This window comes from Accipiter gentilis, chromosome 28, assembly GCF_929443795.1.
Source record: "Accipiter gentilis chromosome 28, bAccGen1.1, whole genome shotgun sequence".
NCBI lineage: Eukaryota > Metazoa > Chordata > Aves > Accipitriformes > Accipitridae > Astur > Astur gentilis.
Genome location: NC_064907.1, coordinates 6,954,989 through 6,972,615, shown reverse-complemented (window position 1 = coordinate 6,972,615; position 17,627 = coordinate 6,954,989). Strand labels below are relative to the sequence as shown.

The window sequence follows — 17,627 nt, the reverse complement described above, 5'->3', positions numbered from 1 at the left end:
ATGCAACGTATCAGTCTTGAGGTAGACAGACAAAGCTATGTAAGAACTTGTGTAGTACCTGTCCACCAAATGTCTGAGACTGAAATAACTGCATTACTCTTTCCACTTCCACAAGTACCAAATTTATTAAGTTGTTGGGTTTTTTTTTAAACCCACCACACGGAGAAATCAAAAGTTTTCTTCCCTATAAGAAAAGGCTCTTTTTAGGAATAAACAACGGAGGGAGGGAAGATATTAAACTCCTGAACTAATTAGCAGAAGTAAAGGAGGCGGTGGGGGACAATGATAATTAATATGTACCCTCCTCCTAACCAAATCTCCACGTACATTCATTCTGTATATGCACACACAACAGCAGCATCATAAACCGTCTCAAGTTCTTGCCATTATTCAGTTCGACATCTGCACATGTTTATGCGTCTCTCCAAACAACCTCTTGAACACCCTGCTGGAGCTGTCATTTTTTTCTTCTCCCTATCTGGCAGATGGCAAGTCAACAATCGGCATCAACAGCAGCCGAATATCTCCCCCCTCCATCCGACCCCCCTAAACAGACACAATAATAACTTCTTTGTGCTTCCCCACAATGCAGCTGCTTAAACCATTTCGCTACAAGGCTGCTTTGCCTTAATAAAAAAAAAAAAAAAAAAAAAATCCCTTCTGTCAAGTCTAAAAAGCAGCATAATGTTAAGCAAGCTAAAGCCACAGCACAGCTGCAAACGGGCAGACACATTGACAGCTCCTCCCTTAACAAAGCCCTGTGAATTGAAGGGGGTTCATCTGAGGCTCACACAGTAATTAGTATAAAAAAGTCCGACAGCCCCTATTATGCTAGGAAAAAAAAACTGGACAGAACTGGGCTGCTGTTTTGCGTCAAGAGTTCTGCTGCAGAGTAGATAAATCATGTTGGGTTTTTTTCCTCTCTTTTTAAAGACAGTAATAAGGAGGATGAGAGAAGCTAATTTGAAAACTTGGACACAGTAATTGTACCATATGGTGAGCATTTATCCCTTCTGAAATACACGCTAACAGTCACTTACATGCACAGTGCTTTGTTTTACAGTTGTTATTCTCTCTACCATATTCATAAAATGGATCTGAATATCCGATACTCCAGAGAAGTTGGGTGTAATTAGCAGCAAAACTGCCTCAGCTTAATATATTGGCCTACCATAGCAATCTAGTTAATTGCAGAAAATCCCATGCCCCCAAATTTAAATAGTGTCCACTTCAAGGATTTTTTTATTTCTCTCAAACTGGCTAAGTATCACACATAATAAAGTTCAGAGAAGTAATTTATTGACACTAATACTCCTTGATACTGTTGGCTCTAAAACACATGAGCGGGAGGTATTTTCCTTTTAATCCACGCAGTATAGAGGAATTAATTCAAGAACTATTTAACAGTAACCACAAAATATTTCAGTTCCATCGTACTCGGGAAAGAAATTGCTCCGTAAACTTAAAGGTGAAACTGAACTTCAGCACGGGACACGGGAGGGAGACAAAGACTTCAAATCCACTCCCCCACCTCCACGCCCATTTTCTTCCTGGACCCTATTTTGCAGTATTTTTGCTAGCAATCCAAACGCTTCATTCATAAGGACCTTCAAAATTTGGAAAATATACCTTCCAACCCTCAGGGTCTGCTTGCTTTTTACCACATAATTCCAGCTTTTTACACTGTTGATGCCACCAAATCACCCTGGAATCACAGAAGATAAGGAACCAGTTGGGTGGAGCTGGGAAAATGTAGGTTTCTTTAAATAAAGAAAACACTGTAGTTAAATGACGAAATTAATAAAACTTAGAAGTACTGCTTACAGCAAATAAGAAGTGAACTTCCAAGCAATGGAAATAAAAAAGTCAAGAGAAATAAAAGATAAAAATTTGGTGAAAAATTAACCAGACAGAAAATGAAGTCTGCCACTGAGGATAATGGTACTTGCAAAGAACCAGACTGGTTTCCTTCTATCGGTCTTTACATCAGAAGACGACACTGAAATCTGCTTCAGGTAACAGACAAATACTTTCAGTGTCTCTAGATCAAAAAGGAGGTATTGGAGCAGAGTGCTAGGTATGAAGTGGTCCCAGAACTGGGCAGAATACATCCACAATTACTAAGAGATTGTAAGTGAGGTGAAAACTAATGGCAAAAACCAGCTACCCTTCAATGATGACAGTTAAACTGAAGGATTATAAATGGAGAATTATGCCCCACACCCCCCAGAACAACCAAAAAAAAGCTTTAAAAAAAAAAAAAAAACACAAAACCACCACACTTGAAAATGTCAATTGGCCGGATGGTAATCTAAGAAAACTGCTTATAATTCTGTTTTTAATCACACACTTAAATAATGCAAATTGACATAAGATAAACAAGGCAGCACTCTCTTTGAGTAGAAAAATCATGCCCATCATACATACGGGATTGCTTTAAGAATGTCAAGAAAATAAGAGGGATAAAGATTAACTGAAACAATTTATTTCAACTTTTAAATACCTTTTAATAAGTTTAAGGAAACAGTAGTTGTGTGGATGATAAAAGCTGTGAGGTGGAACAGAACAGAAAAAGGAAACTCGGTAAAAGGAAGAGAGCAAAATAGGATTACATAGTCAAATTTCAGTCTGTGATGCTCTATAGTACTCTGTTAGGAACACTTTTAGTTAATATATACAACAATGATCTGGGATCACCACTGCATATACTGCAACACAGTAAAGCTATTCAAGTTTATTAAGAATGTGAAGAATTTCAGAGTGGCAAAACTATCCCAGTGAGCTGAGAAACACCAGATGAAATACAGTGAAGATTTACTTGAATTAATAAACAGATACAGAAATAACCTGAAATACTCATACACTGTGTTTAATTTTAAATTAACCACTAAAGAACAATCAATTTAACCTTTGCTTAAGTATGCAGTACTGAGAAGAGGGAAAGAAAAATATTATCATTTTTTAAGTTACACAAATTTAGGAACACTGAAAATATTATTATTCCATGATAAACAAATAAGTTACAGTTTTGCTAATTATATTTTTAAAAAAATTTACAAGAGAACAGAAGGGCTTCAGAGACAAAACACACACACCAAAAAAAAAAAACAAACACCAAACTGGAGTTAGAGAGAAGCAGAATGAGGAGAGAAAGACTGGATTAGGCTTCGGTTTCAAAGGAAGGACTACGAAAAAAGGATTTAATGACACAAGTGGCCAATAGTAGAGTATCAGTCATCTCACAGGAACACATTTTCAGAAGAGTTCAAGAACAGATTTTCAAACATTCGGCACCTACAGTTCTAACTGGATTCTGTAACATCACCACGCAACCAGCGGTTTGCACCATGGCAATGCCAGCCACTCTCCCACCAATTCAGCATCCAACACCTACTAGCACCTTTAGAAAAAGGCAGCCTCCCCTTGAACGCTGCAAGGCATCACCAAACTTGTGTGAGCACTTTTTCTTAAAAAATTAACATCTCGCATTCAGGAACTTGGAGTCAACATTCAACATAGGCAGGTTCTTCCTTTAATTGCTATGCATTTTTGTCCTGGCACAAATCTGGTACTAGCCAGGGAGTACTGATGGTGAATGAAAGTCCCAGTCCTTGGCCAATTTGGTTCACCTTAAATACAATCTACTACCAGCAGAGTGCACTTGGGAAGGTGAGGAACACTGGTGAAGGAAGTGTGCAGTGAATCCCATGTCCCACTCCACTGGGTCAGCACTGGCATCCATGCAGCTGAAGCAGATCTACAAATGATCTAACTGAAAACACACCCCAAGACAAAAGGTTTTGACCAGATCAAAACAATTTCAGCTCACTGTACAGCTAGCATCAGCACAAAGGAGAGACAGGGAATAATTGGCTGAGGGCAAGAAAGATGCAAGGGAGAAGGGGGCATCAGCGTGAACTTCATGCAAGATTAACTACTGATTAATCAGACTGCTGGTCTACTTTGTGATTGCAATTCTTGTTTTCCAGTTAAGCTAGAAAATCAGGTTCAAGTGATTCAAATTTCCAAGATCAACTGCATCTCTAAGCAACAATGCCACGATAGTTCTGACACAATATTAAACCAAGAATTTCCCTACTACGATTTCACATTCTATACAAGCAAAGTATATTCTGACATACGTGTCCAAATATATTCTGACAACATTTTCTTCACACATGTACCCAGAAATTATAGATAAAAAATATGTAAACTATAAGGAACATGTACAAATCTCTGTACTCTGGCAAATAATTGAAAAAATCACTTAAAATTCACAATTTGAAAAAAGCTAGAAATACAATACTTTGACATCTATTTGTGAAGTAGTTATTACAATTTAATGATATTAACAAAAATCTTAGCAACTCTGAGATCCCAATATAAACTGGTATTTTGGGTTAGCTCGGCAATACTTCCCATACTAGAAACAGTGCCATGAAGATAAGAACAATTTGGTCAGTATTTTCTTAAATTTGCAGACTATAATTAAAGTAATAGAAGCTTAAAAAAAAACCTCAAGTTTTTATCCTCAGGATTCTACGTATTTCTAAAATATTTCACTGCCTTAAAATGAATAAAACTGCTCATAACACCCACATAAGAATCATAATACAGTTCAATTTTAACATACATATTTTACAGTATTTTATCTTGCATTATTTTATTATATTACAATTCCAATAATTATTCAGGCAAGTGAGATGTTAAAAAGCCTTTTTCTTCAAGTTTTTCCAGTCTTCTGAATTAAAAGAAAGCTTGACTGCTAAGCAGAAATGCAAAATTCTCGGCCCTGCAATTTTACTAGCAAGAATTTTTGCTTCATTTTCAGTCACTTTAGAAACTTTTAAAATGGAGCTATAAATTATGGACCCCAAAATTCCAGCCACAAGATGAAACGGAAAGATGACTGACCTGGATAAGACATAATTATATCTAGCCAGTCTCAGGATGGCTTTGTTACTGTTTTTCTGCTAACAGACACACATTTTATGGTTTCTCTGCTATGAGCATACTTTTTTTTCCTAATCTGAATTACTGAAAGGGTTTTAATGACTTAGCCTCCAAAATAGTTTTGATGCAAACAGCAAACTGGTAACTTATAGGACGACCTCAAACAGATCTCAGCAAATTCTACAAGTTTTTTTTTCAATGCAGGAGTCAAATTTCATATAAGAGAAAACACTGATAATCCCCTCCTACATCTGGCCTTTCTGAAATTCTGATTATACATACAGTAATTAACAGGCACCAAATATTTAACATTTGTGACACCAAAATAATAGGGACCAATAAGGAACTGTAATTTTCAAAAAATATATTTGCATTATTATTGAATTAACAAATTTGATATTGTTTAGTGGATGTTTTCCCATCTAGAAAGTAAACAGCACAATTTTCTAATTAATAAAAACAAAATGGAAACTGACTTACAACACTGACTTCAAAATCCTTGTGAAAGTCTGTACTGGTGATGTCACAAATGCTGTCACATCTGAGCGGGTATTGTCTGTAGAAGGTTCAGAAATGTCCATTTTAATCAAAACATTTATTAGAGGTAGTTGTGTCTTTTGTTTTTATTTTCATGAATTACAGAATTCCTTAAGAATCATAGTTGCAACTCCCTTTAAAAACAATAAGTTAGGTAAAATCTAAATAGCTGAAACATAAGAATCTGATCTATAATGGATATAGAAACCCATTTAAGAGCAAGGGGAAATCCATACTTTATGCCTCCATCAGCCTTTAATAACAATGTTTACGTAACACTGGTATAACACACTTTCCAATTTGCTTAAAATGAACTACAGATTATTTCCTCAGAATACTAAAGTGCCAGTGATATTAGTGCTACAAGATGGAAAACACAATTTCTCCAAGCTTGCAGTTGTTTTTAAATTAAACTTTTTAACTTCATGATATTTCAAAGTCACATATTATCTGCCATTTGTCTCCACTGCAAAACACCAACTACTATGTAATTTTTCTTGACATAAGAAATCCTCACATCACTGGTCCAAATCCCAGAGACAGGAACACTTGTTCACTTAGATGCAAGTTGTAAGTGTCTGAAAAAAAACTTTTCCTTCCCTCCTTTTTCCCTGTGCAATCTGGGAGCATGGCACCACCAAAAGGACCATGTTGTACTATGGGAAGGGATTTGAGCTGTGTAGGTGCCTGAAGAACTCTTAAACATTCATCTTCCTATTTAGAGCATTTACAGCATAACTATTTATATACTTAAGTTTCTTTTGATGCAAGTGATCTACGTTCTATAATCATTTTATGTCCCCAGTAAAGATAACCAAACAAAGAAAGAAGCCTTTCTAATAAAGACTTACAGTGAGAAAAATAAATTCAGGTACAGAACTTCTTAAAACATCTTTTAAAATTTCATATCTGTGACACAGGAACTGGAACAAATGACAACGGAATAAAGCTATGCTTTTATTTCAAATTCCAAAGAGGGAGAAAAAAAAAAATCTCATGCCAGAATGAGGTATGAGGACATATGGGCAGTCTATCACCTGACTACCAAACAGCAGTACTAAAGCTGACACATGTTTGTTAATCCCGAGAGGTAAAACGCTGCTTTGTCTTCCGGGGGTCGTGCTGCAGATGAATGCCTGTTATGATGCTGATGCATTTTTCCATGCTGACGTTCCCCAGGGAATTTGAGTTCCCCATCAGGGAGAAGAGACACAAATTTTTCATCTCCTCTAAAAGTCTTCCATATTTTTGTTTACCAAGTGTGCACATTAAGAATAGCAAGCATCAGCAGCACAGCTGAAACAGTTTTAACAAAAGCTTTTCTTCTGGATGTCTACAGTTTAATTCAGTTAAATTTTATACCAAGACTATTTAGTTTTCAGTGACAGCTTGATCTTGTACCAACACATCACAGTTTGATAGGGAATGACTGAAATTTAGTGACATGATTATTGGTTACAGACAGCAAGCCCTCTTCAGACAATCCAAGATGATTAAGGGGAGGAACACTTCCCAGAGATCTGGCCATTCTCTAATGTACTTTTTATCCCTATATGGGGCAGAATAAGGCAAGGTCAAGGGATCAGTGATCGGTAAGCTATAGAAACACTCCAGTCCTCTACAAGTTTCTCATTCTCCTGAAATAAGTCTGTTTTCAGACTCCTCTAGTTCCAACAAAACCCCTCAGAGAATTCCAGGTGCAATTTTTCATTATACCTTGGCTGATTCAGCTGAGGAGGAACCCTGCCGCCTCCTCCTCCTTCCAGTCCTGCAGTCCAGTGCTTTTCCTTGTCTGATCTGCCACTTGTTCAGCTCACTAGTCCAACAGAAAGAAAAGAAAAGAAAAGAAAAGAAAAGAAAAGAAGAAGAAAAAAAAAAAAAAAAAAAAAGAGCAGGGGGTGGAGAAGGGCAGGAATAGGGCAGTTTCCTGCAAGATCAGATAACTGACCCCATCGGCTGGCAAGTCATATTCTCGCTAAATTCATCCCAAGGTGGCAAGGGGGTATGTTCCAGGCAGGGTCTATCTGAACCTCCTCCTTCATTAGCAGCATACCATTAGATCTGATTAGGCATAAAAAGAAAACGTCCTCTGGATGCTGTTTTCAAAACTTCCGTCTCTCCCTGACACACTGGGCATCTGTTTAAAGGATCTGATTATGTGAGTAACAAGTGGGAGGGCTGTATGTGTATCTATTGTTGATTGTACAAGCCCCACAGCAGACAACATCCAGCTTCTTGTTGAAGCCTCTGTTTCTAAAAGGGTGGTCGCGCTGCCTGGTTGCATCCTTCATGCGCATTTGCTCTTTAGGTGCAAGTGCAGAAATAGTAACACTCCTGCCTTCATTTAAGGAGGAAACTTAACAGTGACTTACACAATACTGTTAGCTCTCTCTCTTTAAGTTTGTATTTGTGCTACCTCAAACACATTTTTATTCTTAACCAAGCAACACTCCACTCGCTAGAGAAAGTGCCTTTACAATGTCTTTAAACAACTCCATTTACTTAACATGTCAAAACAATATTAAGAAATTACTTGATTACCATGAATCAGTACCTTCACACAGAAAAGTGTAAAGGACTAATGGGCTTAACTTAGTACAATGAGAAAACACAAATACACAGCAAAGGAAGTATGTGGACACTCCACATTCAGTAAGAGAGCTCTTACTCTCCATGACATTGAGTACAGAAGTGCCAAAATGGTGGCAACAGCAGTACCCAGCTAAGAAGGACAATGAAACACACTAGGAACTACAGTAATTTTATCTTTTAATATTGATACTATGTTTCTCAAACAGCATGTCAGCCGGGACCTCAGCAAAGAGCAACTGGATTTTTACTGTTTCATTTGAGTAACACTGAGCAAATCCTGGACAAATTCTCCACGAGTTTACATTTCATTGCTAATCTGAGTATCTCGTGTGCAATCTGTATAGGATGTTTTGTGATGTTTATTCATGGTAACATAAATTTTAAGACAAAAAAAGAACATCTCATCATTTCAGTATGACCTCTTCAAGGAAACAGGCCACAGAATTTTCCCCCGTTCATGCATATACTGGTAAAAAACTATTTGTTTTTTAGCGCTTATCTTCCAAAATGTGCTCTGTCTTGTTTTGAGGGTCTCAAGATGCTCTCCTTAGTATTTTTCAATCTTTCTCTTAGTCACTCTCATCTTGGTTCTGAATACATCTGGATTCAACATTCAGTCATAGAGCTCCATTACTCCTTATGGTGCTACATTAAAGGGCTCTTTATGTTTCCCCATTAAGGTTCTTTCTCATGGCAAGGCAATCCCATACCCCTCAACATCGACACAGGTTCCCCCAATCTCATGTTCTAAAGTCATTCTCTCCAACACTGAAAATATTATCATTTTTCTTCTCTATTTCTCCAGGATGTAAATATTCATTTTAATATTAAATATTAAAAGAGAAACTGGAATGGAACTCATAATTCCCATCTCCCTGTGCTAATTTACTTCTCTGTATTCTTACTACGCATCTTGAGAGGCTTCAAGGAAACCATTTTCTGCAGAACTTGACTAGGAACTCTCAGGAATTACAAGCACTGAAGAACACAAAGATTTTATTTAACTCAATGGGTTTCAAAATGGAATGGTTTAACCCCAGCCAGCAGCTAAGCATCACGCAGCCACTCACTCACTTCTCCCCCACCCAGTGGGGTGGGGGAGAAAATTAGAAGGAAAAAGGTAAAACTCGTGGGTAGAGATAAGAACGGTTTAATAGAACAGGAAAGAGGAAACTAATAACGAAAACACTAATAAAATAACAATAGTAATAATAAGAGGATTAGAATATACAAGTGATGCACAATGCAATTGCTCACCACTCACCGACTGATGCCCAGTTAGGTCTCCAACAGCGATCTCCCTGCCCCCTAGAACTAGATTGTTCTGGAGTGCACATCAAACTTGCTCCCCTCAAACAACTTCCAGCTCCTCACACACCACATCTCTACATTACTGATCCCATGCTGGATTCTAATCCCATCCTCCAGCACACCTTTTATTTTGGAGACACCTCCAAACATTAATAACCATTCTCTTTTCCCCCCAGTTTATATACTAGACACAATGTCACATGGTATGGAATACCCCTTTGACCAGTTTGGGTCAGCTCTCCTGGCTGTGTCCCCTCCCAGCTTCTTGTGCCCCTCCAGCTTTCTCGCTGGCTGGGCATGAGAAGCTTAAAAATCCTTGACTTTAGACTAAACATTACTTAGCAACAACTGAAAACATTGGTGTTATCAACATTCTTCTCATACCTAACTCAAAAACATAGCACTATACCAGCTACTAGGAAGACAATTAACTCTACCCCAGCTGAAACCAGGACACAAAATTTTTCACAGTTCATGGAACCCTAACGTTTTCCAGCAGAAACATGGAGTCCTAAATACCAAGAGAAGTGCTGTGTCCTACACACCGGACACGTTAGCTGGGGGTTTTTTCAGTAACCTTTTGTAGACTCTCCCAAAGCATTCCACAGATCCCCCTGGACCCGCAGATAAGATGGAAACTATTATTACTTTTAACTACTATTAACTTATTATTTAAAATAATAATACTACTTCTCCAGTGGAAGATTTCTCCATCTCCCAGGAATCTATCCGAATGCTTCATGAGTAGGCTTAGCTCTGGAATGGAAGAAAGCTGCCCAAGTAAATCTGATATGCAAATATTCAACATCAACAGAAAAATATAGGTAAAAATAAGAAAAAAGAGTAAAAAAAAAAAAAAAAAAGGCAAAAGACCAGCTCAAAAGACCTTACAAACAGGGAGAAGACACTGAAAATACTGTAAGGCCAGAAAAAATGGCTGCCACAATTCTAAAAGAAAATAAAGTATTTCTCCCTTCCTCTCCCTCCCCCCTTGCCAAAATCTACCTGGACATCTTAGTGGAAAAGTTAAAGGTGATTATAGGGAAAAGGTCAGTATTAAGAATGAAAAGCTTGCCCAAAAAATAAGGGGAAAAAGGAAAGAAGATAAAATATGTCAGGACAATGTAAACACACAAATTTAAGAGAGGTAGAAAAGAATTTGAAGAGTTTCTTGCAAATGATGTTCATCACCAAAACCAGGAAGCCAGACGAGAAATCAGTGGGACTGCTCAATTACAAAAGCACAGAAAGGGAACTCAAGGATAATAAGGCCACAGCAGAGAAGCACTATGAATTATTTGCCCTGGTCTTTATTGCTGAACATACTGGAAAGATGCCCAAACCCAGACCATTCCCTATAGTAGACAAGTGAAAGACAGATTATTTAATGTAAACATGTAGGAATTATTAGATGTCAGTAAGTCACCAAGACTGGATGACAGTCAGCCAGGAGTGTTGAAGGAATTAAAACGTCAAAGCACAGGAGGTGCTGGCCAAGGAGTAAAACCCATCACTACAAATGGCCACATGCCCAGAAGACTTATGGATTGCCAACACAACTTCAAACAAAAAGAGACTCTAGAAAGGATCCCAGAAACTACCTGCGAGTCCGACTTCTGCTTCCAGTAAGTCACTAGGGTCTATAATAAGTAAGATCACAGAGCACATGAGACAACATGGATCTGCTGGGAAAGAGCTGTGAAGGGAGCTGCCTCACTAACCTGATGAAGTTCTACAAGGGGAGCAATAAACATAAGGGCAAAGGGCATCCAGTAGACATAATGTGTTCGTCAAGGTTCCTCCCCAAATACAACTGAATAAATTAAGTTGCCATAGGATTGGAGAAGAGGTTCTACAATCTGACAGCTGGATAAGAGGAAACAAACATAAGGCCTGATGGTCACTTTTCAGCATAAGAGAGTTAGGACGTCCCTCAGAGATCCACGCTGGCATCATTTTTACATGATATCTTCATCAATGACCTGCACAGTGGTGTGATCCATTAAATCTTACAGCTTACAGATGATGCTACACTGTAGTGGATAGTCAAGTGCCATGTCTATGGCATGGAAAAACAGAAGGATTTCACAAAATTGAATGAGCAAAGATGACAAATGAACATCAGGTACATAAATGTGAGGTAATGTATCTAGGAAAAAAAATAATCTAAACTATGCCTCACAAAGTTTACCTCAGAACCACAAATTATAGTTTAGCTGAGTCCTGGATACACCACTGACAGGTCTATGAAAGTGTGAGTTCATGCACAGCAGCAGCCAAAAAAGGGTGACAAAATGTTGGGCATGTCAGAAAGGATACCGAGAACAAGAGAACGTCATTTTGCTGATAAAAAAACCACTGCTGTACCCACATCTTCATTACCCTGCACAGTCTTCTCTCCACATCTCAGGAACAATATAGTGGTATTATGAGAAAATACAGAGAAGGACAACCAAAATGATCCACAGGATTGAGCAACCGTCTTTTCTAAGAGAGGATGAAAAGACAGAGGCTCTTTAGTTTGGAGAGGAGAAGGCTGAGGTTTACAAAATCACAAAGGCAGTAGGTAAGTGCAGAAATGCTGCTCACCAAATACCACAATACAATAGTTAGGGCACTTGGTGAAACAGGTCCATAAATAGACACTAGAAGGATCACAGAGAGATATAGCATCTAACTTTACTAATACAACAGTTCTTAACACTGGGGAAGCAAGGGGAATGAAAGGCAAGAAAACAGCCAAGCTTGTGAGCTCTCCCTAAACTCCCTAATCTCCTCTGCCACTGCTGCAGACAGAATATTGGGCTAGATGTGCCACGGGTACAACTCAGTAGGCTATTTCTTATGTTATGCTTATTTGAAAAAAGTTCTCCCAGTTTGTAAGCCAACTGCCTTGCAACAATTTAAAATGATAATTTCTTCTCCACTGCTGTACACATGAAGAACAGATTATATTATCACTTCTCTTTTCTTATTTAGCCTCAGTAATTGCAATTCATTCAACCTATACTCACAGGTCACACTCCCTAAATCACTTATCACTCTCATTGCTGGTGTCTGTTTATCGTCTTTATAATCCTGAACGGCAGCACCCAGAAATGGATGGAGTTGTCCAGCTAAGACCTTAAGTGCTCAATGGAGCAGAAAGATGCATCTTACAGGCTTTATTACTGTTTATGCATGCCTGTGTTTGCCTTCTTCAGTATCCAGTTTGTGACCCAGGGTAGCTACTGGACGTTTTTCTGAAGAGTTGCTTACCTAGCCACTCGTTCTCCATTCATTTCTTTGTAAACTAGATTGTTCTAGAGTGCACATCAAACTTGCTCCCCTTGAACAGCTTCCAGCTCCTCACACCCCACATCTCTACATTACTGATCCCATGCTGAATTCTAATCCCATCCTCCAGCACACCTTTTATTTTGGAGACACCTCCAAACATTAATAACCATTCTCTTTTCCATTAGTCACCTCATCAGTCAAAGTACTGCCTAAGCAGAAGTCAGGAAAGAACCTAACAAAATTCTACCCCATATTTACTTCCATTTTGATACCAAACCTTTAATAATTACTCAGCACAGTTTTCTAACAGTTCTACTCTTAGAAACAAACCTCATAGTTGTTTCATCTATGTGTCTTGTTTCCTTATGAAAATGTTATTCACAGGATATCAGAAGCTTGACTAAATCCAAGATACAACATCCAAAGCTTCTCTCCTATACACACAAAGACTGCTACCTTGTCAATATAAAGAAAATTTGAAGTTTGATATGGCTTAACCTTGCCAAATCCACAGCGACTCATTTCATTTTCTAGATCTTCATCAGTAGCCTACTTGTTCTAGTAGTTTCCCTTAAGTTAAATTGATGCTAAACATTTTGCTATATTAAAACACATTTTGTTTGAAGATAAAAAACACAAAAAGCAATCCAGATAATTTTCTCAGTGTTACTACATTACAGGCTATGTTATCCGTAAATTTTATCATCAGTGATTTTGTATGTGTTTTCTAAAGTACTGAACCAGTCAAATAGAGCCAGTTGTAAAACTGATGACTGCAGAATACAAGAGTACCATCACACACATTCATCTTCCAAATTTCTAGACGTACCTTCCAGTTTGACTTTGTGTTACATAAAAATAGAAAGGCAAAAAAAAAAAAATGGAATCCATCTTAGTCTCAAAATTATGAAGGAAGAAAAAAAGAATCCAGCTTAGTCTCAAAAGAAGCAAAGGATTTACTAAAGGTCTTATTCCTTTGTGTACAACAGGCCACATGACCGATCTTTAACTCTGACATTAACACAACATAGTAAGAGTGTTCCAGAATAATGGCATAATTAACTCAAAATGCCCACTGCAAATATAAAAGAAAAACATCTTCAAATATTCAACAAATAGCACCTTGCCAGACTATTGTTATCTGCTGCTGCCAATCAGTATTGTTATGGTTGTACAAAGACTCCAGTGCACCAGACTGTCGCTAATTATGTATATTCAAGTGATTAGCAAGCACTTGTTGCCTCGTTCACACCACCCTCCAAACAGCAGCCTTTGAGAGGAGAATAGACTGCAAATTTATTGAGAGAACACTGTTAATCCTTTGGGGAGAATGTAAATGTAAACAGGACTACTCTACATCAAGGTGCTTTGACAACAAAAATCATCTGCATAAACACATGCTCAACAACAAACAGGTGTTCTATTTCACAACTAGCGCCCATTTGATGCTTTCAAGTAAGCATTATGCACAAACTGTTAGAAGTACTTTGAAACCAGCTGCAATTACTATAATTAGCTGTTTTCCTACACTTTGGTATTTTTTTCCTGTACCTGTTCAGTATTGTGTTGGTTGCAATCTGTATACTCAAGTTAAGCTAAGGTTCTAGCCTCCTGTTTAAAGTTTACTATCCTCCCAGTTCAATATGCACTATGGTAAGTCCATACTTATCGTTAAAGTGCCACCAGTTATAAGATGATGTTTGCATTAAATAACAGCCCTACAAATGTCAGGTCACTTATCATGAATAGGAAAACAAGGAAAATTGCCAAAATAGCACCATAAAAATAGTAAGCCTTCAATGTTCAGGATTTCCCTTTTTTACAGAAATGTCCCCCCAGGAACTAACAAGATTTATTTTTAAGAACAAGAACTCTACTTCTAGTTTTACCAACAATGGGCAGTGAAAAGTCTTGCTTGTAGACAGCTATTCATTCTAATATGCTCCAAGTGAATGTTTAAAAAACTTATTTGGTCAGAATGCACATGCTTCCTTCTGTTTAATGAATACAAAATACATACAAAGCACCTCTACATTATTTTTTATTCTTATTAAAATTATGTATTCAAGTGTCTTTCTATTCTCTCATTCAGCCTTTCATGGAACCTACACAGCTCTTGGTTTTCTGCAGTTCCAAATGCTCCACCACACTGATGGATTTCTATAGGTGAGTTCAACATCAACAATGAACAAGTCTAGTGGCTTTTTCTCCAAAGTCAAACCCTAATGTGCTAATTTCATAAGCTTGGCAGTGCCACCTATAGATAGCTAAACCCAATTCTCCTACCTTATGATTTGCCAGATTTTAACCACTGAACTGAATAATTCCATATTCAGCACCTGCTGAGAGAAGATTTTTTTCACAAATGAAAAGCTTAACAAGCAAAGACTGGGACTGCCCAGGGAGTAAGAACACAGCTGGGAAGAAGGGCTAAAGATGATAAATACACAGTACTAGAAGAAGGACAGGCTACAGGCAATGGAAAGAAAGAGGCTCTTTCACCTTGGGTGAAACAGGGAGTAAAATCTATGATCAGCATAGGAAATCTATGATATGGCACCTTTCCAAGACCAGGAGACAGCCTTCTGTTGACAGGTTAATTTGTCATCCTCCACCAATATCGAAATGTACCTGAGGTCCCTCTAAAGGTTTTTCCATCTGTAACAGAAGAGTTCTATTTCTGTGGATGTTCACACTGGGTGATCACAGAGGTCTGTACATTTTTAACAACGGCCACTACTTTCTTCCCACCAACTTTGGCTCAGCTGGAAATGATACAAAAGCTTCTGTTCTGCTGGGCCAGCCAAGCAATACACACTGTATTCATCACAGTTATTCCCTAAGAGACCAAAAGAATGACCAAAAAAATTGATAAAAAGCTGTAATATTACAAGAACTCTGACAGAAACGCAGGGAGCGTCATATGTCTAGAAAATTCTAGGCAAAGCTAATTTGGGGGCTTCTTCCAGGGAGATACCATCCTTTGAGGAGCCCAAACAGAGGATGACAAACCAATAGCTGCTCTCATTTTCTCTGTTAGCTCTTATGGCAAAGATGTATGTAGTAAACCCAGCAGTTTCAACTGTGCAAGCAATCCCCAGAATGACATGGACATTCTTTTTCTCTGCTGCTTCTTTCCTGACAAACAGAAAAATCTGGCAAGCTATCAAAAACAAACAAACAAAAAACCCCCCAAAAAACCCCCCAAAAAAAACAAAACAAGAAAAAACAAAACAAAAAAAAACCAAACAAAAAACAGATGACTATATCTACAGCTTGTATATTCAAATATGAAGAAACACCAAATTCAGAGTTACCTTAAGCTTTTAATGTACACTAACAGCCATAAGTTAGAGAATGTTGTCTTCTATTAGAGTCATCTTTGCGATTTGTATTCCTAGCTCTCACACTGTAATCCCAAATCAAATTTCACAATACAGTAGCACCCAGCCACTGAAAAAAATGCGAACACTGCATAGCATCAACACTACCATTCCTTTGGCCTGTAGTAAGGTAATTCAAGGAGCTAGACTTTTCTTTTTGGTATAGGGTATTTTTTTTATGTCAGTTTAATTCTCTGAACCAACACTGCTTACTGAGATGAACACTGCTGCTATACCAACAGATGTAGCTGAAACGCATATGCAAAGGTTGCAGTTAGCAGACCCTTCTTCCCCCTTCCAGAGAGCCAGACATTGGTTTAGCTAATCTAAGTATATCATAATCTCTCTGTCTCAGCACATGAACAGATATGTAATGGTTTAAGATAACCCTTCTGATTTTGTAGTAGAACAGACTAAGCGTTAGTAATTTGTTACAGAATTTCTGATGGGAATAGTAACTTGTACTGTGACCACGTGAAGGGGTTGGAAGAGGGAAACAAACAGCTGTGAAATGTTAAACAGCTCCAAGTAGATATACAAATATGGTTCCGTTATTTCATTGTCAAATAAGTCAGCTATATGCTAAACAGAAAATATGACTATAAGGGTGTTTACTACTCATTCATACTATCACCACACATAAAGTTACATGCAGACACATCCGCTTTCTGTTTGTTTATTTAAGACTCTCTGTGAGACTCAAAGGCAACTAATTAGGAGAAATACTGTATTGAATTCCAACATCAGGAGCAGTTTAGAGCCTGGTATCCCATTTACACACACAATCATTTACTGTTTCTGTGTTTCAAGTAAAAGCTATGAGACAGAGTAAAAGAAGAGTACATAACAGAGGTCACTGTCAGCATTTGCAAAGAAATACACGTTATCTGATAAAAGTATTAAAGCTTTACAAACTAGCAGCATCCTGAAAAATCCGTTCATATGTTTACATTAATTTTATTACAGGGCATATATTTAAGCATGCATATGAGATCGATATGAAAACATTCTAAATAAATGCTTTGAAACTGCAAATCTTAAGTGCATCAGTCAAAGGAAAAAAAAGGTACTAATCAGCCATGGGTTCCAGAGAAGAAAGAAACATAATTTTAACGTGAGACCATTCTGAGCTTTATAGCATTACAGTTACCTCTGATTTACTGCATTTCATTACACTCTTCTCTTAAAAAACCCTTTTCCGTGAATGCTGCATCCAGATTTTTCTTTTTTTGTGCATGTGCTCTGACAAAAGGTGAGATCTTCCTAAAAACAGAGTTGGGCAGATGAAAAGGACAGAAATTTTTGTATCAAGCTGATGCTCTTGGCTAACATTCCTAGCAAGTCTCATACCGGACTACTGTTTTAAGACTATATTCTTCCTGCAGAACACTATATAGAGGTTACAGATGCATTACATCCAAGGTTAGATCTGACTGCTAGATTTCCTCAGGAAGACTGAGGATCTTTAGGATGGACCAGCTGCTCCTTGCAGAAGCTCAGGTAAGCAAGCAGAACAAAGTCTGAAGGGGACAATGAGCCCTTCCTCTCAGGACTCCAAGGAGTAATTTGTTA

General features: G+C 37.8%; 1 protein-coding gene across 5 annotated transcripts in view; it reads right to left on the bottom strand.

The window, feature by feature from the left end:
- AKT3 (AKT serine/threonine kinase 3) overlaps window positions 1-17,627 on the bottom strand; it is a 161,910-nt gene that overhangs the window by 87,300 nt on the left and 56,983 nt on the right. Inside the window, exon 3 of one of the 5 annotated variants that reach the window (XM_049831404.1) lies at window positions 5,434-5,509. The exons of the other annotated variants lie outside the window; for them this stretch is intronic. The gene's annotated coding sequence lies outside the window, so the exon portion shown is untranslated. The remainder of the gene's footprint in view (window positions 1-5,433; window positions 5,510-17,627) is intronic. 5 annotated transcript variants of the gene reach the window in all.